We start from the raw sequence: 25,543 nt of genomic DNA, 5'->3' as shown, positions 1-25,543 counted from the left end.
GCCCGCCCCGCGGGTGACTACATCGATCCCAGCGCCGGGCTGGCGGGGGTCGCTGCGCCGCCGGGTGTTGACCCTCGGAGATAATCTGTCAGGTCGCCCGCGGGTTGACTTGGAGACGCGGTTATGAGCCGGCGGCGAGCTCCCTGCGTCCGCTTGGGACAAAGATCAACCCCTCTTCCCCTCCCCCTCCGCCGCCGCCTCCCCCCTCCGCACCTCCTCCCTCGCCCCCTCCGACTCTGGACTGGGGGGCAGCCCCCCGCCCCTGCTCTCAGCCTCACCTGCCACCCTCGACCCGGAGTGTTTACTTTGCTCTCCTCGCTAATTGCCCATTTCTGTAAATTGGTCTCCGTTTCGACGCTTCATTTGCTCCCATTTAATATATTTTTTTGCTCGGCCCTGCAGAAAGAAAAGAGGCGCTCAGCAGAAAGCAAAGCTCGTGGGCGACATCCCAGAATCGGGGCTGCGCCCAAGGGCGGGGAGCAGGGGTGCCGAAGGGGCCCGGCCGAGCCGCGCGCTCACTGTCGCGAGTGGCGCTTTCTGCCGCTCGGTGCCTAAAGAAATGGCCCGGGGAAGGTCCGACTCAAACAGCCACCTAGTGTTGTTACAACTGCCGGGTGGGAGAAAGCGAACAGGAATTTTGGATGGGCTCATTATAACGCCTATCCATATATATTTAAAAAAACAAAACAAAAACAAACAAAAAAAAAAACAAAAAAAACTTCACCCGCAGACCCGGCCCGGGGCTCGTGCGGTCTCTGCCCTGCGCATGCAGCTCCTGGTGTCATAAAACCGCCAGGTCCATTACAGGTGAAATGCGTTTCCGCTCCGCGTCCCGCTGACGCCTGCGTCGCACTCGCCTCCTACAGGCCCCGAGCGATATGGGGCCATTAGGAGAGCGCCTTGCCGAGCCATTTAACAGAGGCTCTTATGGATAAACAAACAAGAAAGGCTGTAAACCAATTATAGTGTGGACAGTGAAAAAGTCGTTTATTAGCAGGACGTCCTGATAGCCCTCGCTGATACTGGAGGTCCCTGCCTGCGCTGTCCCCTCCGCCCCTTGACGGGACCCGCCTGCGTCCTGGAGAGCGCCGGTCACCTCGCTCCCCGGTGAGTGGCCGAGTCTTGTTTGGTGGCTTCTCGAGCACGCCAAAGGCTGAAATTGGCTTCATGATAAAAATTTCTAAGCCGTCCTTTTCCATTATAAAAAACAAACAAACAAAACAAACAAACAAAAACTGAGAAACCTCACCTAACTCTAAGGATGTGTTCCTAACGAACTAATTAGAGCACATTTGTTTTGATAACGAATTCGCTGTTAAAAATCAAAATTAAATTATGTGCCGCGTTGAAACACAAAAGCGAACGGTGTGATTGATGTAATGCGAATATTCTTCGCATAATTTACGTGGCATTTCAGGACCTTAGTCCTTCCTCCCTGCTGGAAGCAGGCGGTGTGTTTTTCCCCAGGGTGGACCATCCTTTGCTGCTCATACCCTCGGATTTCCTCAAGGTCTGGTACCCAGGTCTGAGACAGGCCGAGGAAAACCTCTCTCAGGAAAAAGGACCTCTGGCTTTGAATAAAAGGTTCTCTGTCGAATTCTAGGGCAAAACAGTAAGTGGAGAGTGGAAATTATTCTCCAGAAAATTCAACCAGCCCCGCCCCCCGCCACCATCGTGTAGCTAAATACAGCCTCAACGTCTAATTTAAGGGGACACTCATCTTGTTTTCTAGCTCACCAGCTCTCTGTAGTGTGAGAGAAAAGGGGAGACTCCGCGCACCCCAGGACCGTGCTTTGCTCGCTCGACCCACCCCCGCGCGTCCTCCCCAGGCACGGGACCCCCAGACCCGCCATTTACTCCAGTTTAATCCTTATGTGGCCCACAGGTTACTCTGCCGCTGAGGGTGTGGGCGGAAGCAGTGGCCCTGAGGCGCCCTGCGCGCCCCTCCTCTGGCGTCCCTTTGGCCTGCTGTCACTCGGGCTCCCTTTTCTGCTCCTCAGCCCGATTCGCGGTCCCCAGAAATGCCGGCCCTGGCATTTCCCGCTCCCGCCTCCGTCCTGGGTTAGCAGCTCCTGGCTTCCATTCACATCCCCTTTCTCTGCCTTCCAGGCCCCTCCCTCCCATCGCAGCTTCCTGTGACTAATCTTTTGTTCTCCTGGGAACCTTTCTTACCTGCAGCTTCCAGCAGAAGCCTGAGGAAGGCTCGACCCACACGCCCAGGTCAGGGCGGCCAGCTTTCCGAAACCATCCTGCATTCCACGTGGTTTCTTAGTTGGCAGGATGAATATTTTCCACACTGTTTTTTTTTTTTTTCCCCATGAAACATCTCTGGAGCCCTTCCTGTGTGCCTGTCCGCAATCTGTTTGAGGGAGAGAAACCCAGCAGTAGAAATATGTTCTGGCTTCGTGGATGAGAGAAAGCTCTTGGGAGCTGCATTTACCCCTCTTCCAAACCAGTCTTTGCCCTGCGCAAGCTGCGTGTCCCCTGGCAAGTTCAGCTACGCCTCCCCGTCCTCATTTGTAAAGTGGACCCGTAAGGCAGACCCACTGCATATAGTAATAATAGCACACACGTGGGGCCAGGCTCTGCTGCAAGCATGTGACCACGTTGATCCTCACTAAGCCCCATGGGGTAGACATTCTCGTTCCCATTTTGCTGGGGAGGAAGCCGAGGCATAGAGAAGATGTGAGGCGGCTTGCTCAGATCCCATGGCCGGTAAGTGGCAGGGCCTGGATCCAAGCTGAGGAGGCCTGTTCTGCTGGGCGTGACACTGTGCTATCTTGCCTATGCAGTGGACAAACAAGAAATACTTTTTGCTTCTGTGAGAATCACCGAGACACAATGCGTAATGTCCCTGGTGCTCCGAAGGCGCTCGGTAAGTGGTCGTGTGTTTCTCTCCGCCCTAGCGTAGCTTTCAACGCACCTACGAGCATTTAACTAGTCCTCATCACTGCATCCAAAAGTCGCCAAGCTATTAGCATGAGTCATGCACAAGGACATTCCCAGATGGGTAGGCCTGGGAGGTCCACTCAGGAACACTGGCAGGAAGCAATGGATGGAAGGATCCCTGCGTTTTAGGGGAATGTGCCCCGAAGCGCTTAAAGGTGGGTGGGGGCGGGGGTTGGGTGGCATCTCTCCAGCTTACCCTCCGCACACTGCAGAGAGAGAAAGAGGTCCAGGGGCTTCGCCTTCCCCAAGCCCAGGAAAGCCTGAAAGAAAGACCAGAAGCGGCCAACTAATCACGTCCCGGTCGGGATCAGCTATCTGCGTAGGGGTAGAATCCAGGTGTGAGCCTGTCCTCTGGCCGGAGGCCGCTTCATGTCCACGGTCCTTTCACTTCTGGGTCGAAGATGAAGCCGTTGTCATTCATAAACGCAGAGGAAAACCTCAGAGGGCTCAGGAGAGGGGAATGGGAGCAGGAGCCCAGCCCTGGCCCAGCTGGACACCAGAGACTGATTCTGGTGTCCAGCTGGGCCAGGCCTGGGCTCCTGCTCCATTCCCCTGTCCTCTGGCTGGGGACAGTGGTCACGGCCACCCTGGTTTTCTTTGTGAAGATGCAGAAACACCCTCGTCACAGGGATTCCTCTGCCTGTCCCCCACATCCACCTTTAGGCGAGTCCCGAAGGCACAGACTCCTCCTGATCAGTGAAATAACCCGGATTCACAGGGTAGTGTGATTCATGAACCGCATGTATCGAAGACACTGGATGCTTGTGGCGGGTGCCGTGTAGGACAGACAGATATCGAATTGCGATGGCGTGTACCTGAAATGTATAGAATCTTGTATACCAATTATACCACTCAAAAAAAAAGTCTCTGGGATGCTTATAACATGCGAATTTCTGAGCTCAATCCTGTGCCTTCCGAAAAACCACGTGTGGGTGTGGTGGAACCTGGCAACCTGCATTTCAGACACACCCAAGGCCATTCTTATGCACACTACGAATCGAAAATAAGAACAGCAATAGCATCACGTTTAAATGATAATCTGTTTACTGTATGGAGACTCACAGACACTCTTAGAAAATGAGCATGAAGTATGGGCCTTCGAATCAAAACGAACTTGTCTGAACGCTGTAGAAAAACACCTAGGTCAGTGCAGAAAGCATGCTTTTCTTTCTCTTTTCACCCATCCCCCACCCCCATCCCTATGACAACCGACAGCTTGTTCTCTGTGTCTATAGGTTTGTTTCTGTTTGGTTTATTCATTCGTTCGCTTGTTTGTTTTTAAACTCCACATACAAGGAAAACCGTACACTATTCATCTTTCTAGGACTAACTTCATTTAGCTTAATACCCTGTAGGTCCATCTACGTCGTTGCCAATGCCAAGATTCCATCCTTATTTGTTGCTGATACTCCATCGTGAATCTGGACCACACCTTCTCTCTCTCCACGCCTCTCTCGATGGCCCCCTACCTCGGTTGCTTCCATGTTGTGGCTACCGCAGCTAAATGCTTAATGAACGTGGGGGTGCATATATGTTTTTGAGTCAGTGATTTTGTTTTCAGATGAATTCTCAGAAGTAGTCCATTGCTGGGTCCTATGACAGCTCTATTTTTTGTTTTTTGAGGAACCTCCATACCGTTTTCCATAGTAGCCGGAGCAATTCACGATCCCACCAACAGTGGACCAGGGTATCATTTTCTCCACGTCCTCGCCAGCGTTTATTTGTTGATTTATTTTAATGACGGCCTGTCTGACAGGTGGCAGGTAGTGTCTCACTGTGATTTTAATTTGCATTTCCCTGATGGTTAGTGATGCCGAACATCTTTTCATACATCCGTTGGGCATCTGTATGTACTCTGTAGAGAAATGCCTTTTCAGATCCTCTGCCATTATGTAATTGGGTTTTTTTTTTTTTTTGGTGTTATGTTGCGTGATTTCCTTATATATTTTAGATCTTAACCCGTTACTGAATGTATCGTTTGTGAATATCTTCTCCTGTTTAGTAGGCCGCCTTTTCATTTCGTCGATGGCTTCCTTTGCTATGCAAAAACTTTTTAGTCTGATGTCTCATTTGTTTATTTTTGCTTTCGTCGCACATTCAAAAATATTGCTAAGACCGATGTTAAAAAGTTAGTTACGTCTGTTTTCTTCCAGGAGTTCTATGGCGTTGGGTATTACATTTAAGTCTTTCATCTGTTTTGAGTTTGACTTCGTATATGGCGTAAGCGAGCGCCCCGGTTTATTTTTCGCGTGTATCGGTCCAGTTTTCCCGATACCAATTATCGAGGAGCCCGTCTTCGCCTCTTCTGCGGTGCTTTGATCGATCTCATAAGTGAGGCCTTGTTCCTGGGATCTCTGCTCCGTTCCGCTGATCTAAGTGTCTGTTTTTACGCCCGCGCCATGCCGTTTCGATTCTTACAGCTCCGCGGTACAGTTCGACATCGGGACCGGTGACGTCTCCCACTTCGCTCTCTCTCGAGATTTCTTTGGCGATTTGGGGACTTTGGTGGTTCCGTACAAATTTTAGCATTAGTCGTTCTAGTTCTGAGAAGAATGTCGTTAGTATTTTATTAGGGATTGCATTGAATCTGTAGAACGCTTTAGGTAATAAAGACATTTTAACGACATGAATCCTTCCAATCCACGAGCATGGCATATCCTTCCGTTTATGCAAATCTCGTTCGATTTCTTTCATCACTGTCCTACAGTTTTCAGAGTACAAGTCTTTCTTGTCTCTGGTTAAATTCATTCCTAGGTCATTTATGCTTTTTTGATGTCATCGTAAATGGGATCGTTTTCTTAATTTCTACTTCCGATCGTTCATTATTGGTATATAGAAATGCAACAGATTTCTGTGTATCGATTTCGCGTTCTCCAACCTCACTGAATTCATTTATTAGTTCTAACAGTCTTTTTTTTTTTTTTTTTTTTTTGGTGGAGTCTATAAAGCATGTTATTTGATTGAATCTCTACATGGGATAAAACACAGGTAAATCCTGAACGTTTGCACAGACTTTGCTTCCTCTCTTACACATCCATTCTTGATGTGATGGAGGAACTAGAAAGGCAGGATCTCCCTCTGTGACTGTACCCACCCCCAACGAGCCCTTTCAGAGACAGCAGGACTCTCCTTGGGGTGTGGAAGCCGCTCCGGTGTGGGCCCAGGATCTCCAGCCACAGTAGCGAACACATCAGGGCAAATAAAGCGAGGCAATAAAACCAAGGCAAATTGATTCATCTCCAGGCAGGACCATTAACCTGTGTCTTAATGCCACGCTGTCTTCACTGAACATGACCAAATAGCTTCCTTTAAAGGTAAGTGAATTTTATATAATTTGCAGCTAATTCCGTTTAATTCCGCCCACATGAGCATGTGATAAGGGAATGTTCGACTGGTTAACAACCACAGGCTAAAAGGAGATTCGGGAGAAGGGTGATATTTGATTTTCAAGCACTGTGGCTCAGGGCTGAGAAGTCTAGAGACTAGGAGCGCGCTGGTTTCTTGGTTATTTGCTTTCTGTTCTCCTTGTTTCTGAGTAAAGGGCAGCAAGAAAACACCGGGATCCCATCTGTCACCATGAGGCCTGTTACAACGACAACTACTGCTCTTTTTTTTATAAAATCCTTCTCGGTCTGACAAACTCTCTTTGGACTGCAGGGAATCAGGAAGAGTAAAAATAATAGAATCAATAACAACTTTGTTATCTAGTAACTTAAACAGCCCTTGCCTGCTGGGATGGCAGAACAGGCTTTCTTATCTTGGAAACAGGAAAACTTTCTGGATAGTAAACTTTTTTTTTTTAACTAAACGTTTCTAACTGGGTTAGGTTCCTTAGAGAAAGTGCCTAAGGTAGGAATTACGCCAAATTCTAATCACTTAGACACGGTAATTGAAAACATGGGAAAGAATTTGGGTCTTTAAGCCTAATGCGTATCATTTCTTATTTTTATTTTCTGGAACTTCGACTGTTGCACAATGGTTTGAATATTGAACACCTTAAGTGGGAAATTTTCGTTCGAACGTCTGGATCATCCGGGCAACCTGATTTTCATTCCTATCTCAGTACTCACCCCATACCGAAAGCTCTTCCTAGACCTTCCATAATTCACGTCTGAGTCTTCAGTGCCAGGAAATGCTCTCCCTACCGACACATCTTTCTGAAAGCACAGCATGGACTGGGCCTGGTTTGATAGGGGCATTCCACGTTTATTTCTTTGCATGCGAACGCTGATGACTCAGTTCAAGAGTCACGAGCTAACCCTAACTTGGTTTGAGGACAGCCGTCTCTCCCACGGGGCAGGTGTTCATCACAGCAAGTAACTAAATGAAACGCTGCCCCGATTTGTTTAGATAACTGAAGGGGAAGTGGAAACTGAGGAGCTTAAAAACGCAGGTTAGTCTGTCTTTGCCGCTCCAATTCGCACCCACGTTTGTTGCCTGAATGTTCATCTTCCAATCCTTTCACAGTTCATTGTCTCTGGATTAACACCTTTTGTAGGATGTCCTTAAAGTCTGAACACAGGTGACCATAGATGATACTTTGTACTTTCTGTATATATATAAAAATTATATTTTCTATACATCCCAGATTTTGTGGGCAACCTATATGTAAACTTGCCTGATTTCCACTGGTTTTCTTGGGAAAGAGGCAAACACGGACATCAAATTCATTTTAGAGGAAGAAAATACATGTTTTTCACTTTTCGCTCATGCTTTATTGTAGAATATAATCAATCAGCGTCATCTGCTTCATTTGCAAAGCAATTTATTAGACTCTGCCAACATGGTCACAGGCGAACCTTGAAGTTTCTAAAAGTTGGAGTTAGAGATTGCCACGGGTCCAGATAAATAGCAGTGTTTTCTTACCTTCCCAGCAAATCGTGACAAGTGATAACAAAAAAGGCAAACAGACGTTTCTAACCCTTAGCCTGGTGTTATCTGTCTCCCGGCCTGTAATTACACAGAATTTGGAGCTTTCTCAAGAGAGTGGAGTGACACTATTTACCTTTTTGTATTTATATGACCGGTAGCCAAACTTACATACAATAACTAGAGAAATTCAGTAAGGAAAAGTGCTTGCAGGAAACGTTCAAATTTCCCCTTTTTCTCCAGCTGCGTTTCCTCACGAACCTATTCTCACCCCGCCTCAGGGCCATTTTTTGAGAGAATGCCGATCTTGTTCCATCTCTAGTATTCGTAGTATTCTAGGACTTTGGTTCTTATCTGAGGAGAGAAATGAACTGGCGATGGTCGATGTGCATTTCAGCTGAAAAAAAAAAAAAAAAAAGAATTTAACCGAGTTGAGTTATGTTTCAGAGCTTTTTCCAAAGGGTGGTGGAATGATCTTGAAAAGGAGTAAACAGGCGTAGTTCCTCATTCCTCTCAACTCGTTGTAGCTCCCTTTTCTCGATACTGTCCTTGAGGAGACTCGATTTTGTTTAACTCCCAAGAAAATCACTAATTACAATGACGGATGTAACCAGCACCTTAGCAGGCAACTTTGTGGGCAACGCACATGTCCACCAAGTTCCTAGGTTTTCCACGAATTTCGTCTCCTCTCTCTTACCCTCTCCATCCCTATGGAGCCTTGAAGCACGGCTCCGTTCCACTCAGAGGAGTCACATAGTTTTTCCTCATTTGACGCCTGGGAGGGAGACAGGGTGCTAAAAACTAGGGAAGCCTTGATAGTAACCCCGGAGCTCCGACTTGGGGGTTTTAGTTAAGTGGCTGTTTGAGGCTGTCGTGAACGCTGCCCATCACCTCCCCAGAAAGACGCACGCGTGTGTCAGCACACGAAATTCTCCATGGGGTTTCGGGAACTTCATAGCCCCCTGCCGCCCCAGCCCCCCCGGGGGAGACATCGTTCACACGGCCAAGTTTACCCGGATCCCATCCGTACCCGACACATGCTTCTCATCTCCGCTGCCGGCGTTTGGGTCGATGGCACTTGGCACTCACCGGAACCCTGCAGAAGTCGCTTCCTTGTAAATATTCCCAACGATCCCCGTTTGTTTATTTGATTGGGTTACTCATGCCATGTGCAGAGAATTTATACATCGGGTCCTTACTGCTCAAATTTCTGGCCGTAGGTACCTGCTCCACAAGAATAGTAAACGTAATGAAACGAAACGGCGAGTTTGCAAGAGGCGAAATTATAATTCTAACACTTACTATTAGAAATGCATAGACTTCAGGGTGCGCTGAACTGTGACATTGATGTGTTGCTGTAAATGTTAATTTGGCTCAAGATTGTTCCTCTCGTCCTCCCTTCAACCAAGTCTCGTCTAGTTGTCTCCTCTGCGTCAGGCATTGTGGCAGGCTCTGGGGATGTAACAGGACGAGATATGATCTGTCCCTTGGAGGCCTTATCTTCTAGTAGGGGGAGGACAGCGAGCCCATAAACACCCCCCCCCCGCACCCTGAGAACTCCAGGTGCCTTAAACTGTGGCGCATCCGCCTCTTACTGGAAGCTGGCCAACACGGCGCTCATATAGACACGATTCGGCTTTTCTCTGTGGTCCAATTCTCAGTTATTTCCTAAAAGCAGACAGGATCTGGCCGGCCTCGTCGCTCGTTAGCAGTTTAACGTTGGACTTCCAGCTGGCCAGTGTTTTGTATGTCCCATGCACCGAACGGCGGCATGGTGAGCGGCGAAAGGCATGGGTTCTGGGGCTGGACCGTCTTAGGTTGGATCCCAGCATCTCTACTCATGAGTTGTATGACCTTGAGTAGGTTCCTTGACCTCTCTGTAGCTCAGTTCCGGGTTCTGAGAATGGAGATAATGATAATACCACGTAGAACTGTATTCCGTGAGTTAATAATATGTGGGAGATGCTCCAGAAAGAATGCATATATAGAGTGCCTAGACCTCCCTCCCTCCCTCCCTCCCTCCCTCCCTCCCTCTCTCCCTCCTCCCTCCCTCCTTCCTTCCTTCTTTCCTTCCTTCCTTCCTTCCCCCCCCTCCCTCCCTCCTTCCCCCTTCCCTCCCTCCTTCCCTCCTTCCTTCCCTCCTTCCTTCCTTCCTTCCTTCCTTCCCTCATACTCAACAATTTTCTATGGAATGCCTACTCTGTGCCACGCACTGTGCTGGGTGTAGGGGAAGCCATAGTCGAGAGAGAACCTCTGCTTTAAAAAACCCTCTAGTCTCGTGGGCGAGTCGGACAACTGGGAGGAGATTTAAACGCAGCGAGATGATCTCTGTGAGATGATCTCTGTCGCGGAGACGAATGGGGGGGATGACAGGAGGACCGCAGGTCGTGCTGGGGACGTAGGCAAGCCGCGATGAGGACTCGTCCCCCGATCTGAGGGCGCTGTCCTTCCTGCTCCGGTAATTCCCTAGCCGCGGCGCACGGCCTCAGCTCCTTCAGGATTTCTTTTTTCTTTCTTTTTTCTTTTTAGATATTAAAAGACTTAATCATGTTAACAAAACCCGTGGCATGAAATGTACCGTCTTCATGAAATTTACCTCTAATGTCCAGCTGCAAAACCAAAGCTCCTTTCTCGTTAAACGACCCCCCGTGGCGCCCTCCCTGACCCCAGCCTCTGGCGACTGCCCCACAGCCTCTCACGCCTCCCGGCGTGGCCTTCGATCTCTCAGGGTTTTGTCATTAGCGCCCCCGTGGACAGGGTATTGTCTTCCGTCATGGGCTCCACCTGGCTGGAGACTTTCCTCTAAAATCACTCTGCCTTTTCCCCTTCCCATTGCTGCTGCCGTTTTCTGGAATTCGATGAATGCGTGAACTTTGTGTCTTCTAGAAAAGAAGTCGCTGTAAATTGAGCAATGTTCTAGGAACAGGCTTGTCAGCTGCCGGGCGACGGTGGTGTTGACCGAGAGCTCACCTCCGCGGGACGGTACAAAGGCAGTGGAGGCCGCGGAAAAGATGTTCCACATAAGTTATAAGAAACCAAGGGTGTGAGGGACCAACGCACGTACCCATACGCACGTCTCAGAAACATTTATTCGCGTGCCCAGCCGTGCGCATCAAGTACATCTACCAGGACGAAGGCGATGCTTTAGGAGGATGAGTCTGACACCATGGCGCACGAGCCAGGATGCGGGAGACTGAAGCAGTTAGACGAGTTCAGAAAGAGCAAAAGAATGGGGGAGGTATGGGAACGTGAGGTCTAGAATCATACCGGAAATGGAAAACAAAGGGAAAGATCCAGAATGTAACAGGAAGACACTAGGATTTGGTGACCTGTTGGATAAGCAGTAGAGGACGGGGTGTAGGAGGCGGGGACCAATATTTGCGGAGTGATGACCTTGAGCCAGGTCCTGGGCCGGACCCTTTGCCCGTAGGATCTCATTTGCACCTCACGCCGTTCCTCCGAGTTAAGTATCATTACCCCTGTCTCCCTAGCAAAGCAGCAGAGGTAAAGAAAGGTCGATTTGCTTGCCTGGAGTTGCCTCATTAGCAGTGGGCTGAGTCATATGTTCACACAGACTCTGACTCCAATACCTATGCTCTTTTATCCCTGAAAACGGGGTGTCGGTAGAGCTATCAGAGAAAGCTAACGGTTAGTGCTGTTTGAGTGTGCTGAGTTTGGGGTGAAGATTCAAGAGGCGTTTGGAGGTGAAGGACTGGGGGCGTGCAGAGCTAGAGACCTAGGTGCCGACTGCCTTCCTGAAAGATCGAATATGAAAAGGGAAGAGAACCGTGGGTAAATTCTTGAGGACACCCCCGCGTGGCGGGGCCGGGACGAGAGACGGGAATCGTGCCGTCGGTAAAGGAAAGTGCATGGGGCCGGTTCGGGAGAAAACGGTTGTGTGTCCGTACGAAGCGAGACCAGACAGCGGTTCTCGGGCTGTCGATCAGGGTTCAGGAAAGTCATTTCAGAGTCCTGAGTGAGCCTGCTGAGTCTCTCGCGAGGAGCATGGTTCATCTAATGCTCTTGCCTTCTGTTTTATACCCAGATCCGCTAGGCTCCCAATTCCCGTCCGCTCACCCTCCGAGCCAGCTCTTGAATGGCCTTTCCTTGGTACGCTTGGCCGCTGTTGAGCGAGGACCGAGTCTCGTCTGGGCTGTTGAAACGGGCGTCCGCCAAGGCTCCCAGCCGCCCGTCTCGTCTCAAGACGTGTGTTTCACCGCCAGACTTATTTTTCCCACAATACGAGTTTTATAATTTTCTCAGTCAAAGCGTCTCTGTTCCAGCAAGCATCTATTGGCTAAGGAGTACAGTCGAATTCCTTAGCAAAAAGCCCAACGAGTCCTTCGATTGGGTGCCAACCCTGTCTTCAAGCCGCCTTTCCCACTAAGCACCAAATACTCCAGACAAATACCCCAGGAACTGCTCGCGGCATCGCAGCTGCCTCCTGGATCCTCCGCGCTGATCCCGCCAAACCTCTGTTTATCCTTCAAAGGTCAACAGAGCGGAAAGTAGCATAGGAAGGGGAGGGGACGAAGCCGAAAATGGAATCAGATTCAAATTCAAAACCAAGGGGTGGGCGCCCGTGATCCACGCCTGTAAGAGAAATACGTAGGCGGAGCCATTATTATCGTTTTTTCCCTTCTTGTTCGATTTCTCAGGTTCCAGCCACTGCTGGGATGTTGTCCATGTCCACAAAAGAGTTTTTCCTCTGTTTTCCTTATCCTCTCATCGGAGAAAAACAGCTTCTCCTCGTCATGAGCTGTTGTCCTCTTCGTCCTTTGCTCAGGCCTTTGTTTGTTTGCAAGGTGAGCGCCCTCGGGCATTCTCTGAACCTGAGGGCGTGTCCCGGAGGCCTGGGTGGTGAGCTGGCAGCTCTCATGCTGGGGCCATCTCCCAGAGCCCGGCCCGGGAGCCAGAGGTGGTCACCGCACGTGCAGTGCCGATGGAATGGAACTCGAAAACCTCGAGGAAACCGCCAAGCTGAAAAGGTGCGTTGCACGTAGAGCCAGGAGATCTGCATTTTAGACTTGTCCCTGCTAGTCGGGGGCCGTGGTTTAAGGAGGGCAGATGGTGACAGTGAATGGACATCTGCGGGACCAGCCATTAGCGAGACGTCTGATGAAAGGCTCTCCCAGCGCCTGGGAGAACTCGAGAACTCGAGAACTGGGAGACCTTTGTGAAGAATTAGGTAAGGCTGCGGCCCACGGAGGGGTCACTACGGTAGAAGCTTCGCTAAGACGAGTTTCCTAGGGTTACAGAGCTACCTCACTAAATCACCTTTTGGCACCCTGAATGCACGTGTGGACTGAGTTGTCGACGTTAGGCAGAGCTTGCAGAGTATACCATATTGATCCGAACGGTGATGTGTCTGAAACCCAGGGATGCTGAGGCCGCGTGCAACCCCCAGAAGCCAGGAGAGGCGTCACGTGACTTCTCCCTCACAGCCTCCAGAAGGGACCAACCCTGCTGACAGCTTGCCGAGACTCGCCGACGGCGAGGGCGCACACTTCTGTCATTCTAAGCCGCCGAGTCTGTGGTAATCGGTTATGGCAGCCTAGGAAATAAATAGAGACAAACCTTGCTTTTCTCAACCATGGAATGACAGTACGAATATGACCTCATGGCGTTGGCATGAGGCTCAAAAGAGAAATTATTTATGGAGGCACATTGATGTAATTTCTGTTCTTTTACTATCTTTTGTTCACTTGTGAGTAAAAAAGTTATTTTCAAAATCAGATGATTTATCTTATCACTCTTCCCTCCCTCACTTTTAGCCCCAAAGATGAGAGAAAACAACAACAACAAAAAAAACAAAAACACTTGCCAGTACGGCGGTAGCTAGGTCAGTTTTTGGCCACAAGTAAGACAGGTTTGCTCCTCCCCTGCCTGGAAAATTCTGCTCCCAGGTGGATAAATAAGTCCCCACGACAGCTGCACACAGTGGCCTCCCGGCTGCTGCTCACAGCTCAGCTCTCATTCCATAGCGTGGTGACCTCGGTGCTGCGATTCCGGGGCGCCCTTCATGCGTGCCTGGGAGCCCTTTCTCGTACTGGGAAGAGGCATTCGAGAATCTTAATTTTCAGACCCAGAAGTGCTAAAAACAGGGACACCCAGAAAATTCCCGAGGTTCCAGAGCTGTCTTAGGACATCACCTCTCGGCATTCTGAAGGCACCTCAGAGATGTGACATTACACGGGTTTTTAAATTCTCCTTTTCCCTAATGTTTATTCTGCACCATTTGTGGAAGCCGCCGAGTGTTTCGAGTCCTGTGACACGATTCGACCTCAGTGCGCGGTAAGCATCACCCGGTCCAGGCTTTGCCTTCTCCCCCTGCCCGTTTCGTGGAAGTGTGTGCGGCTCGGCTCCAACGCCGGGCACACCGCCATGCTGGGGCCTAGAACAACCAACGCGTGACCCAGGACACACGCCAGCGAGTTCCGTGTGCGACCACCTCACACTCGGCAGGGACAAGGAGACAAGAGCGGTCATAGCGTTCTGCCAGCGGGTTGTTCGGTCACATGACTTGACCGCACAATGAACCTGATCAGCTCTGCCTGAGTGGGGAGAGGGAGGGCCAGGGCAGGGTGGTACGGGCCAGGGGTCCCCAAGCCCAGGCCGCAGACCTGTGTGGGTCACCGGTCTTTTAGGAACCGGGCTGCACAGCAGGCGGTGAGTGGCAGGTGAGCGAGCGGAGCTTCACCTGTACCTGCAGCCGCCCCCAGGCCAGCATCGCCGCCTCAGCTCCGCCTCAGATCCTCAGGCGCCAGATTCTCACGGGAGCCCCGGTCCCTGGTGCCACAAAGGTCAGGCCCCGCGGCGGCTGAACGTTAGTCCTCCCAACATTCGTGTGTTGAAATCCTGACCCTCGACGTGAGGGCATTTGGAGGTGGGGTTTTTGGGAAACAGGCCACGCGGGTGGAGCCCTCGCGGATGGGAATTGTCCCCTTGTCGCAGAGACTTCAGAGGGCTTCCCTGCCTCTTCCGCCCTGTGAGGAGGACGCAGCAACAAGACAGCCGTCTCTGTACCAAGAAGCAAGCTCTCACCAGACTTAAAACCTGCCGGCGCCTAGATCTCTGTCCGGACTCCGGAGCCGTGAGCAGCCGTCTGCGGCGGTGTAGAAGCCACAGAAGTCACCCCGTCCGCCGACTGTGATGGTGTAGATGCCACCCGGTCTGGCCCGTGGTCTTCTGTTAGGGCCGCCTGGCCGGGGAGCTGAGGCTGGGGCTGGGGGGGGCCAGGGACCAGCCGGGGAGCACAACGCTTCGGTGCTTCAGTCCGTGAAATCTCTCAGGGTCCCACGAATGGCGCTGAGGCCCTTCTGCGCCGTCCTGCACGGACCCCACGAACGTAAAAGCCATGTCTTTGCGGTTCCGTTTCCTCAGCGTGTAGCACGCAGCAGGTGCACAACAAGTGCCAATGGATGCTCCCCCCCTCTCCACTCCCTCCCTCCCTTCCCCCCCCTCCCTCCCATCTCCACAGCCTCTGTGTCTTGGTCGCTGTGGTGCTAAGTCCTGGGGACTTAGACGTGGATCGGATGGATTGGATTGGGACGGATTGGATTCCCTACACTGACTGCTGTTGGTTGTTTCATTGTTTGGGGACATTCTCGTGAAAACATAGATGTGCTCACCGATTAGGCCCGGAGGCCTGAAAGGAAGGGAAGCCGGTGAAGGAATGGACCTGAAGGCCCAGCTTCGGGTGGGTGGGGCGGCGGCTGGGGAGGGGGGAGAGAGAGAGAAGAGGAAACAGGTTCCTAGGATCGATTTTTGCGCCCCCCGCCCCCACGCCGCATCAATGCCTCCTTCACAGAGCTGGTTAATCATCAATTCTCAGGAGAAAGCAAGGCCGCCTGACGCCTGACTCCTTTCAAAGCTCTGGGTCCCACTGCAGGCAGGCAGGCAGGCCAGCCGGGCACGATGTGCCTTTTGCTGAACCACATGGTTTGTCCGAGGCTTCTCTGTGCTCCGCGAGCCTTTGAAGCGTGCGAGCGAACGAGTCTGTGTTTTCGCTTTGCCATCTTTTTGGGGGGGGCTTTGTTATCTTCTTCTCTCTTCTTTTTCCTGCCTTTAAAAAATTGATAAAAAATAGTAACATTTTCCATTTCCTTGCATACATGACTGGAAATTATAGGTTAAATTCCTGTTCTTTTAGTAATTCCCTTACATTTTTTTTAAATGTCAATTATGACTGTAAATTCTCACACAAAGTCTAAAGTTTTCTAAGACTACTGTCTTCCTCAGAACAAGACAGGGGCAGTAGTGCACTTTGTTCATTAAAACACCCAGCGTGTTCCTTTTTACTTTTATATGAGGATACGGCGCATCTCTTCCAAATCCCAGATTTAGATCTCTTGGTGGTTAATAAATGTTTAATTGAATATAGCAACATATTTTATTCATTTCCAGTCTCACTTTCTTGAGTCTTCATCCTTCTCTCTGAGATTATTTTTCTTCTTCAGATGATACTCTTCTTTCTTTCTTTCTTTCTTTCTCTCTCTCTCTCTCTCTCCCCCTTCCTTCCTCACCTCCCTCCCTCCCTCCCTCCCTCTCTCTCCCTCCGCTCTATTCTCTACTCTCCTGCTCTCTGACACGCTCGTCTCTCCGTTCTTTTTTCTTTCTTCTTTCGTTCTTTATTTCTTTCTTTCTTCTTTCTTTCTTCTTTCGTCTCTCTTTCTCCCTTTCCTTCCTTCCTCTCATTCCTTCCTTCACTCCGTGTCCTTCCTTTCCTTCCTCTCCTCTCTCTCTTCCTCTCTCTCTCCTCTCTCTCTCTCTCTCCTCTCTCTCTCTCTCTCTCCCCTTCCTTCTTCTTCTCACTCTCTGACTGTTGATTCTTTCCGTGTTTGTAGCATTTCTAAAATTTTACTTTTCAATTACAGTTGACATTCAATACTATTTTATATTATTTTCAGACGTACAGCATGGCACTTAGACATTTATGTAACTTACGAAGTGATTCCCCTCCCCCTGTAAGTCTGGTGCCCACCTGACACTGCGCACAGTTATTACGATATTACTGGCTGTATTCCCCATGCTGAGCTTTACATCCCTGGGACTAATTCCCCAGGCTAAGCTTTACATCCCCGGGGCTGTTTTGTAACTACCAGGCTGTACTTCGTGACCCCTCCCCTTTTCCACCCCGCCCCTAGCCCGCTTCCACCTGGCAGCCCTCAGTTCGTTCTCTGTGTCTATGAGTCTGTTTCTGTTTTGTTTGTTCATTTATTTCGTTCTTTAGATTCCACATTTAAGTGAGATTGCATGGTATTTGCGTTCCTCTGCCAGACTTATTTCACTTAACACGGTATCCTCTAGGTCCATCGATGTTGTTGTAAGTGGTAAGATTTCATTCTTTTTTATGGCTGAGTAATATTCCATTGTATATATGTATTACGTCTTCTTTACCTAATGGTCTATGGATGGGCACTTAGGTTACTTCCATGTTTTAGTTATTGTAGATATGCTACAATGAACACAGGGGTCGGATGATATTCTTTTAAAGATGGTATTGGCGGGTAAATAATCTCAGTCTTCGCATATTTAAAAGCGTTTTGATTTTTCCTTCGCGAGAATGGTTGTTGCGCCGGACAGCCTTCGTTTGCCTCTCTGAGCCCACTCTCTGCTCGCCTCCATTCCGCTCCCAGCTCCGGGGGCGCCTCTCTGAACCACATCGCGGTGCGCTTTGAATCTCTCCCTGGGAGCTGGGTTTAGTCAGGTAGAGGCCCTAAAAGGAGATTAGACCTGTGGTCAACGGGAGATAGTGTAGACTCATTTCTCTCTGCTTCTTCCCATTCTTAAGTACAACGCGAACCTCTGGAAACAACAGAAGAGAAACTAAAGGACAGTTCTGGAAGGTGGAAAGAGGGTGGACTGGTTGGGGACCCCTGGAAAGGAGGAACTGCATAGCGGTAAGGTATCTTACAACCGCCCAATCAACAGAAACACGTGACTGAGGCCTGCCCTTCCCCGACGACCTGTAACCTAGCAACAGAGGGCAGCTCGGGGAGGCTCATCTCCTCTCCCGGACCAAACAGGAGATCCGCCCACAGTACCACGCGAACCCAGTAGCATCTTACAACCGCCCAACCAACAGAAACACGTGACCGAGGCCTGCCGTTTCCCGACGACCTGTAACCTAGCAACAGAAGGCAGCTGGGGCGGGGAAGGCGGGGAAGGCGGGGGGCTCATCTCCTCTCCCAGACCAAACAGGAGATCCGCCCACAGTACCGTGTGAGCTCAGTAGCACCAGCAAGTGGGATAACTCAGGAAACCCGCCCACCCACAGTAGGTGGCGGAGGGGCATGCTCGTCTCCCCTGCCCGGCCAGAGAGCCCCCCTCCTCCAACGCGAGGTATCAGGAGGCTGGAGGACGCTGGCCAGGCCGTTCCCGCCACAGCGAGGGGGCGGCTTGGGGCCCGAGACTCCCCTCTCCCGCCTAAAGGTGCCGGGCGGCCTGGCCTCTGGAAGCCCCTCGTGCCCCATTAGGCAGCACATGCGGGGACAAGTGGAGGCTCCAGCTGCACCGGATACACCAAGCAGACCCAAATGACACTGAAAGTTAATTTGTCATTAGACCCGGAGTCCACAGAATTAGCCAGGAGTATGAGTGCTAAATCTAAACACGGCGACTGCTTGCTAAAATAAGAGACTTAACTAAAACCCAAGACTTCTAACAGAATAATGAAACGTCAAGGCATAATAAAAACCACCTATTATACCGAGAATCAGGAAAATCCAGACTCCAACAAGAAAAGACAGTCAACTGGAGCCACATCATGATGAATCAGATGTCGGAATCATCTGGCAAATATTTTAAAGCAGACATCGTAAAAATATTCGACAAGAAATTACAGAGCTCTTAAAGCAAATGAAAAAAAATTTAAAAATCTCAGCAAAGAGGTAATGACAAAAGAACTAAATGTAAATTATAAAACTGAAAAACAAACTAATCGAAATAAAAATTTTACTGGTTTAGCTCAATAGTAGTGTTGATGACAGAGGGTAGAATCTGTGATCTTGAGGACAGATCAGTAGAATTTACACAATCTGAAAAAAACAGAGAATAGACTGGAAAAAAAATAGTCGGATCCTTAGGAACCTGTGGGACAATAATAAGAGATCCAACATTTGTATCATCGAGATTCTAGAAGAGAAGGAGTAAAAAAGTAGGGTTGAAAAGGTATTTGAAGAGATAATGGCTGGAAATTTAGTGAAAGACGCAAACCTACAGATTCAAGAAGCTGAGTGAACCCAAGACAGGATAAATCTAAGGAAATCCATGCTAAGACATATCATAATCACACTTCTGAAAACTAAAGACAACATATCTTAAAAGCAGCCAGAGACAAAAGACAGGTCTCACATAGGAGAACACCAATTTGAATGACAACAGAGTTCTCATCTGAAACTATAGAGGTCAGAAGCCATTGGCACAACATTTTTCAAGAGCTGAAAGCAAAGAATCATTCATTGTGAATACTGTATCCGTTGACACTATCCTGCAGGAATGAAGAAGAAATAAAGCCATGTGTAGAAGAAGGAATACTAAAACCACTCGTTGCCAGCAGACCTACCCTAGAAGAACAGCTAGAGAAAGTTTTTCAACCAGAAATAAATGATAAAAGAAAAATCCTTGGAGGATTATGAAGGAAGAACAATAGAAACAGCAGAAACATGGGTACCTACAGTAGACTATTCTTCTTATGAGGTTTGTAAATCATATTCGATGATCGAAATACAAATAACAACATCTAGTACTCAAGAGATGGATGCTTAAAAGTAGGGGAGGTAAAGGGACTTAAATGGAAGAGGAGTTTCCTCACCTCGTACACAGTGGTAAGACGCCGATGCCCATAGGTAGTGGTAAGTCACATGTGTGTATTATAATATGTAGAGCAACCACTAAGGAAACTACGCAAGGAGATACACTCAGGAATGCTATAAACAAATCAAGGTGGAATCCTAAAAATGTTCAAGTAACCCACAGGAAGGCAAGAAGAGAGAAGCAGAGAAAAAACAAAAACAGAAAAGGAATGTTAAAATGGCAGACTTAAGTGCACACATGTTAATAATTACCTCAAACGTAAATTGTCAAAATACAACAATGCAAACGTTGCCAGGGTGGATAAAAAACCCACTGACCTATGTGTTATTTGCAAGAAACTCACTTCAAATTTAGCAACATAGGTAGGTCAAAAGTAAAAAATGGAAGAAGATACGCTATGCACACATTAATAATAATAATAATAATAAAGCAGTCGCTCTATCGACATCAGCTAAAATTGACTTCATAGTCGAGACAGTTACTGGAGACGAAGCTGTAACACCGATAAGAGAATCAATCCCGCAGGAAGCCACGACAATGCCAAACGTCTACTCTGGAAACAGTGGAGCCTCAAAAGACACGAAGCAAAAAACGAGGCCGTTGAAAGGAACAAAAGGCAAATCCGTAATTCAATCCGTTGCTTTCAGCAGCTGTTGGAACCGTTAGATGGGAAATTGGCAAAGCATAAAAGATAAGATATGAACAGTATAATCAGCCGATGAGCTCTAATCAACAAATATAAAACACTCTAACCAACAACAGCAGAATATATAATTCTGTTCGGACGCCCTATCACCAAGATAAGCCATCTCCTGGCCTATCGAGCAAAACCACCATTCATTGCATAGAATTGAAATCATACAGAGTATATTTCCAGACATGTTTTCTGAAAGTTTTATGGTTTTACATTTAAGACCATAATGCATTTTTATTAATTCTCATACAAGGTATAAAATTTAGGTCTTTTTAAAAAGTTATGGATGTACAATTGCTCCATCACCATTTATTGAGAAGACCATCCTTTCTCCATAAAGTTGCTTTTGCATCTTTGTCAAAAATCTCTTGGGTATAATGAACTCAAACTTCGGCAAATGCTCCTTCCCCACAGGGCTCTCCTCGTCCTCCACAAAAAGAAAAGTTTATTGTGGTTACTTTTTTTAAATTAAGTTTATTGGGGTAACATTGGTTGATACAATTATATAATTTTAGGTGTACATTATCATTTGACATCTGTATATTCTGTGTTTACCACCCAAAGTCCAGTTTCCTTCAGCTACCATATATTTGATCCCCTTTACCCACTTCACCTCCCCCTCCCCCCTATATTTGACCCCCTTTACCCTGTCTACCTCCCCGCTCCTCCCCCACCCCCTACCCTCTGGTAACCACTAGTCTATCGTCCATGTCCGTGAGTCTCTGTTTGTTTGTCCTGCTCATTTCTTGCTTTTAGGTTTATATCCCACGTATAAGTGAGATCATGTGATTTTCAACTTTTTCTGTCTGGTTTATTTCGCTTAGCATGATTATCTCGAGGTCTATCCAGTTTGTCGCAAATGGCAGTATTTCATCTCTTCTTACGGCTGAGTAATGTTCCGTTGTCTATATGTACCACAGCTTCTTTAGCCAGTCATCTATCGTAGGACACTTCGGTTGCTTCCATGTCCTGGCCACTGTGAATAATGCTGCTATGAACATCAGTGTGCAAATATCTTTTTGAATATGAGTTTTCAAGTATTTGGGGTAAATACACAGTAGAGGGATTGTTGGATCAATTCCTAGTTTTTTGAGAAACCTCCATACTCTTTTCCACAGTGACTGTACCAATTCGCAGTGCCACCAGCAGTGTGTGAGGGTTCCTTATTCTCCGCATCCTCTCCAACATTTGTTATTACTTGTCCTGTTGATTACAGCTATTCTAACAGGCGCGAGACGGTAATTACTTGTAACATGTACTCATCTAACTCCCAATTCCTGGGTGTTGCTGAGATGAATATTACTTTAGTTCCAGACTATGATTAGGCTTTCCCTCACTGTATGTCCCGTATTTCAAGGATCTTCTGTGTTCGTAGTACACACCCCCGTCAATCGTTATCTGTTTAGATTAACCATACATATTGCAAAGTTCTTTCCCTACCATCGGCTCCTTTTCTGTTTCCTCCTTTTATCCTTTTTTTCTTTTTTTCCTTCTCCTCGCCCTCACTCCTTCTCCTCTTTGACAAGCTTCTTTTTGACCTCTACATCCTTACATTCCAGCAAGTACCTTTTTTTCACTCTAACGAGTGGATAATATCTCGACATGTTATATATTCTTGGCTCTTAGTCCTTTTCCCTTAGTAATTTGTAAACATTATTCCATTATTCCACTGATTTTGGGTGCCGCATATAAAAAGCCTAGTGCTGGTTGAATTTTTTTTTTTCTTTGTTGAGTAAATTGTTCTTTGCGTCTGGAAGCATGCAAAATTTATCTTTAACTTTGGAATTTTCAAATTTCACCAGGATATGCCTAGGCGTGAGCGCTTTTATCACCTCACTTAAAACTTCGCAAGTCAGTCTGCGAGGTAGCGAAACTCTCCCTGAGCATTTCTATGTCGCTCTTTCTTCGATCTGTCACATTATTGTCCTCCTGGGACTACTATTACTACTGGGTTCCGGGGTCTCTCTTCCAAGTGTCTTTCGTTTTCCTTTATACATTCCTTCTCTTTGTATTTTTTGTTCCCGATTTGAAGTTATTTATTTCATGTGGTCTTTAAAACCTAAATTTCTTTTACCTCAAGGGTGATCATTCTGTCCTTCAATTCAGCTGTTGAATTTTTAAGTCCGGGAAGAATTCTTTTTTTAATTTCTGGAGAGCTGGTTTTACTCTTTAACTGAATCTCCTTAAGTGTTAACTGAGGTAACATCAGGCACTTGACAGATAACCTCCTAAATCTTACGGCCTACAGTAGAGAGAAGGAAGGTCTGTCACACGCAGTCATTCAGGGACCTACGGTGACAGAAACATTGACATCATTATAGATTGTGACGTCATGAGAGTGTACCTAAAGCTAGGCAAGCAAGTTTTAGGGACAATTGTAATTGGCAGATGTGATAGGTGTGTACCGTAAACAATGGGCACAGGTCAAAAACCTCCTCGCCTGGCTCTTCCCGCTTCAAATGACATCTGCATCCAGTTTCCCATCTGACCCGGAAGGGGACAAATCCTTGCTTCAGCTACATGTTTCCCAAGATTCTTTACCTGACCTTTTTCTTGTCCTACATCCTTCCACTGGGGAGGGTGGTATGGCGGTGTGGTTAAGAACACGAGTCCTGGAGTGAAGACAGACAAGTTCAAGTCCTCGCTTTGCCACTGACTAGTTTTGGGACTTTGAACTGGTCACTTCGAACAGGTGAACTCTGTAGGCCTTATTTCAAACTTTGGCTCCTAAATGGGGTAAAAAATAATGCTTCTTTGAGGATTGAAAAAGAAATGTCGCAATTACCACACTTCAGGATAATGTCTAGCTTGAGTCAGTCCTCCATGGACGTTAGCTTTATTTTGACACCATCATGTTGACTGGTTCAACACCTGAGGGTTTAACTACCGCTGGCCTGGAGCTGACTGTTTCTTGAAGCTCCATTTCTTGGAGCTGACTCTTTGAGGGCGAGGAGTGATGATTAGAAAGTAGAAAACTTGCATGACGAGCGTGGATGCAGAAAGCATGAGGATCGAGAAGCTGCAAGCAAAGGCAGGCCAAGAGGGCTGACCGGGAGAGGGCGTGAGCAGGAAAAGGTCATTCGGTTCAGAAAATTTTATGGGGAGAAAACAGGGAAATCACCAGGTGTTGGGCTCAGGTGGCCTCAGAGACAATAGTTTTTCCAGAGACTGCAGGTAAAAAGGCAGAAAGACTCTTAACCTCTCAATGACCCGAAGAAATAGCCCTGAATGAGGGGAGGTATAAGGGTGAACTGGGAATCAGAGCCGGAGGACTAGTTATTGTATGAATAGTGCCCCAGGAGGTAATTAGGTTTAGATAAGTCACTGGGATAGAATTAGCATCTTTGCAAGAGGAAAAGACCAGCGTCCCCTCTCTACCATGTGAGGACACAGCAGGAAGGTGGCCGTCCCCAAGCCAGGAAGAGGGACCTCACCTGGAGCCGAATTAGCCAGCGCCTTGATCTTGGACTTCCAGCCTCCAGAACTGTGAGACGTACATGGCTTCTGTTCTTTTGTTTAACCTCCATCTATGGAATATCATCACAGTAGCCCGAGCAGACAAAGGCAACTGGTTATTAATTAATTCCTTCCTTTGTTGGCAAACATTGATCGATTACATGTTAGGTGCAGAGTACACACACACACACACGGTTTGGTTTTTAGAAACACTCGAGGGCAAGTTACAAATATCACAGCTCTTGACCCTCAACTTCTTCGATTTGCATTTCTCAAGAATGGGAATACGCTCTTACACGACCACAGAACCGTTATCAACTTGAGAGTATTTTTTATCGACATAATACTTTAGTCTGCTACTAATATTCCAATTTGGTCAGTTGAACTAATAATGCCCTTTATAGCATTTCCCCGCCCTGTGCAAGATCAAGTTTAATGTCAGGTAGCACGTGTCTCTTTAGGCTCCCCGCCCCCAGCATTTTATTTTATTATTAGTTTCAAACCTGAAACGTTTCCATCACTTGTCTTTTACAACACCATTTTCCTGAGAGAACATTTGTTTTGCGTTTGTCCACTGTTCCTGGTCTGCCTCTCAGGACATCGCACCCGGAGACACATGATCTGCCCCCCCCCCCACATAAATAACAGTAATTTCGATCCCCTGGTCAAGTTGCAGCCAGATTTATTCACCGCCGCCAGTAAGCAGGGTGGAGAGATGCTTTAAACAATGCAAAATCCTGCTCTTTGTCAAAATTTCCTTCTGGGTTCAACATGCAGAGACGAGTCTTTAAAAATATTATTATTTTTTTTTAAGATGAGGCAAACGTTGGTTGACCTCACAGATTGCAAGGACCTTGTCAGCTTGCAATCTCTTATTTTTTTTTTTTTTTTATTTTGCACACCTCCAGCACCTGGTCTTCCTTGGTGGTCTCCCATCCAAGTACTAACCAGGCCCGCCCCTGCTTAGCTTCTGAGATGAAAATATTATTATATGTTAAATATTATAATACAGACAGCAAGATTGATGTTCTACCCATTGTAAGTGCGCATTCTGGTGGCATTCAGTACGTCCACACTGTGTACGGCTCTCACCACCACCCACAGAGCTGTTTGCATGTCACATGACTGAAACTCTGTCCCCATTAAACACTAGCTCTCCGTTGGCTCCTCCCCCCAGCTCTGTCTTCAGTGCTGCGGACATGACTGTTTTAGGTACCTCACACGGGTGGGATCATTACAGCGACTGCCTTATTTCGCTTAAGACAACATCTCCGAGATTTATCCACGTTGTAGCACGTGTCAGAATTTTCTTCCTTTTTAAGGCCGAATACAATTCCGTTATAGGCATACGCCACATTTCTTTATCCATTCATCCACTAGTGATCCTCGACCGACTACCCTGATGGTCACAAAATGACGATTTGGCAGCTGTGAAGTCCCCCCAACAGTTCCAGTCGGCCCTCGGGACTCTGCTGTGATCAAGACTCATGCATTCCTAGTTTTGAATGGCTTATAATTAATTACTATACTAATTATTTTGGTGCTCAAAAAATTGTGCCAGATTTGGGCAGTGGGAGCCCTTTTAATCCGGTTTCCATGGCACGCATCCATCAGTTTTATAAAAAGTATTTCCTTACTTCCTGGCATCACATTCCAAGTTCATCTTAGATATATCCTGTGAAGCCGGAATGAGCCATTTTTCCAAGATGTCCTCCTTCCTTTTTGTGGGGAACGATGTTAGAGAACAAGTTCTGGCTT

At 47.8% G+C, this 25,543-nt stretch overlaps 1 long non-coding RNA gene across 5 annotated transcripts in view; it reads left to right on the top strand.

The window, feature by feature from the left end:
- The window catches only part of LOC118609331, a 65,653-nt gene that overhangs the window by 3,101 nt on the left and 37,009 nt on the right, over positions 1-25,543 (top strand). Inside the window, exons 3-4 of one of the 5 annotated variants that reach the window (XR_004953280.1) lie at positions 995-1,107; positions 11,864-13,553. The exons of 1 other annotated variant lie outside the window; for it this stretch is intronic. This is a non-coding gene — a long non-coding RNA (uncharacterized LOC118609331). Of the gene's footprint in view, positions 1-994; positions 1,359-11,863; positions 13,554-25,543 lie in introns of those variants that run through there. 3 more of the 5 variants (XR_004953277.1, XR_004953278.1, XR_004953279.1) reach the window with 3 other exon arrangements.

Source organism: Rousettus aegyptiacus, unplaced genomic scaffold (assembly GCF_014176215.1).
Source record: "Rousettus aegyptiacus isolate mRouAeg1 unplaced genomic scaffold, mRouAeg1.p scaffold_m13_p_11, whole genome shotgun sequence".
NCBI classification, from domain to species: Eukaryota; Metazoa; Chordata; class Mammalia; order Chiroptera; family Pteropodidae; genus Rousettus; species Rousettus aegyptiacus.
Note: the sequence above shows the minus strand (reverse complement) of the source record. Positions and strands in the feature narration are given on the sequence as shown.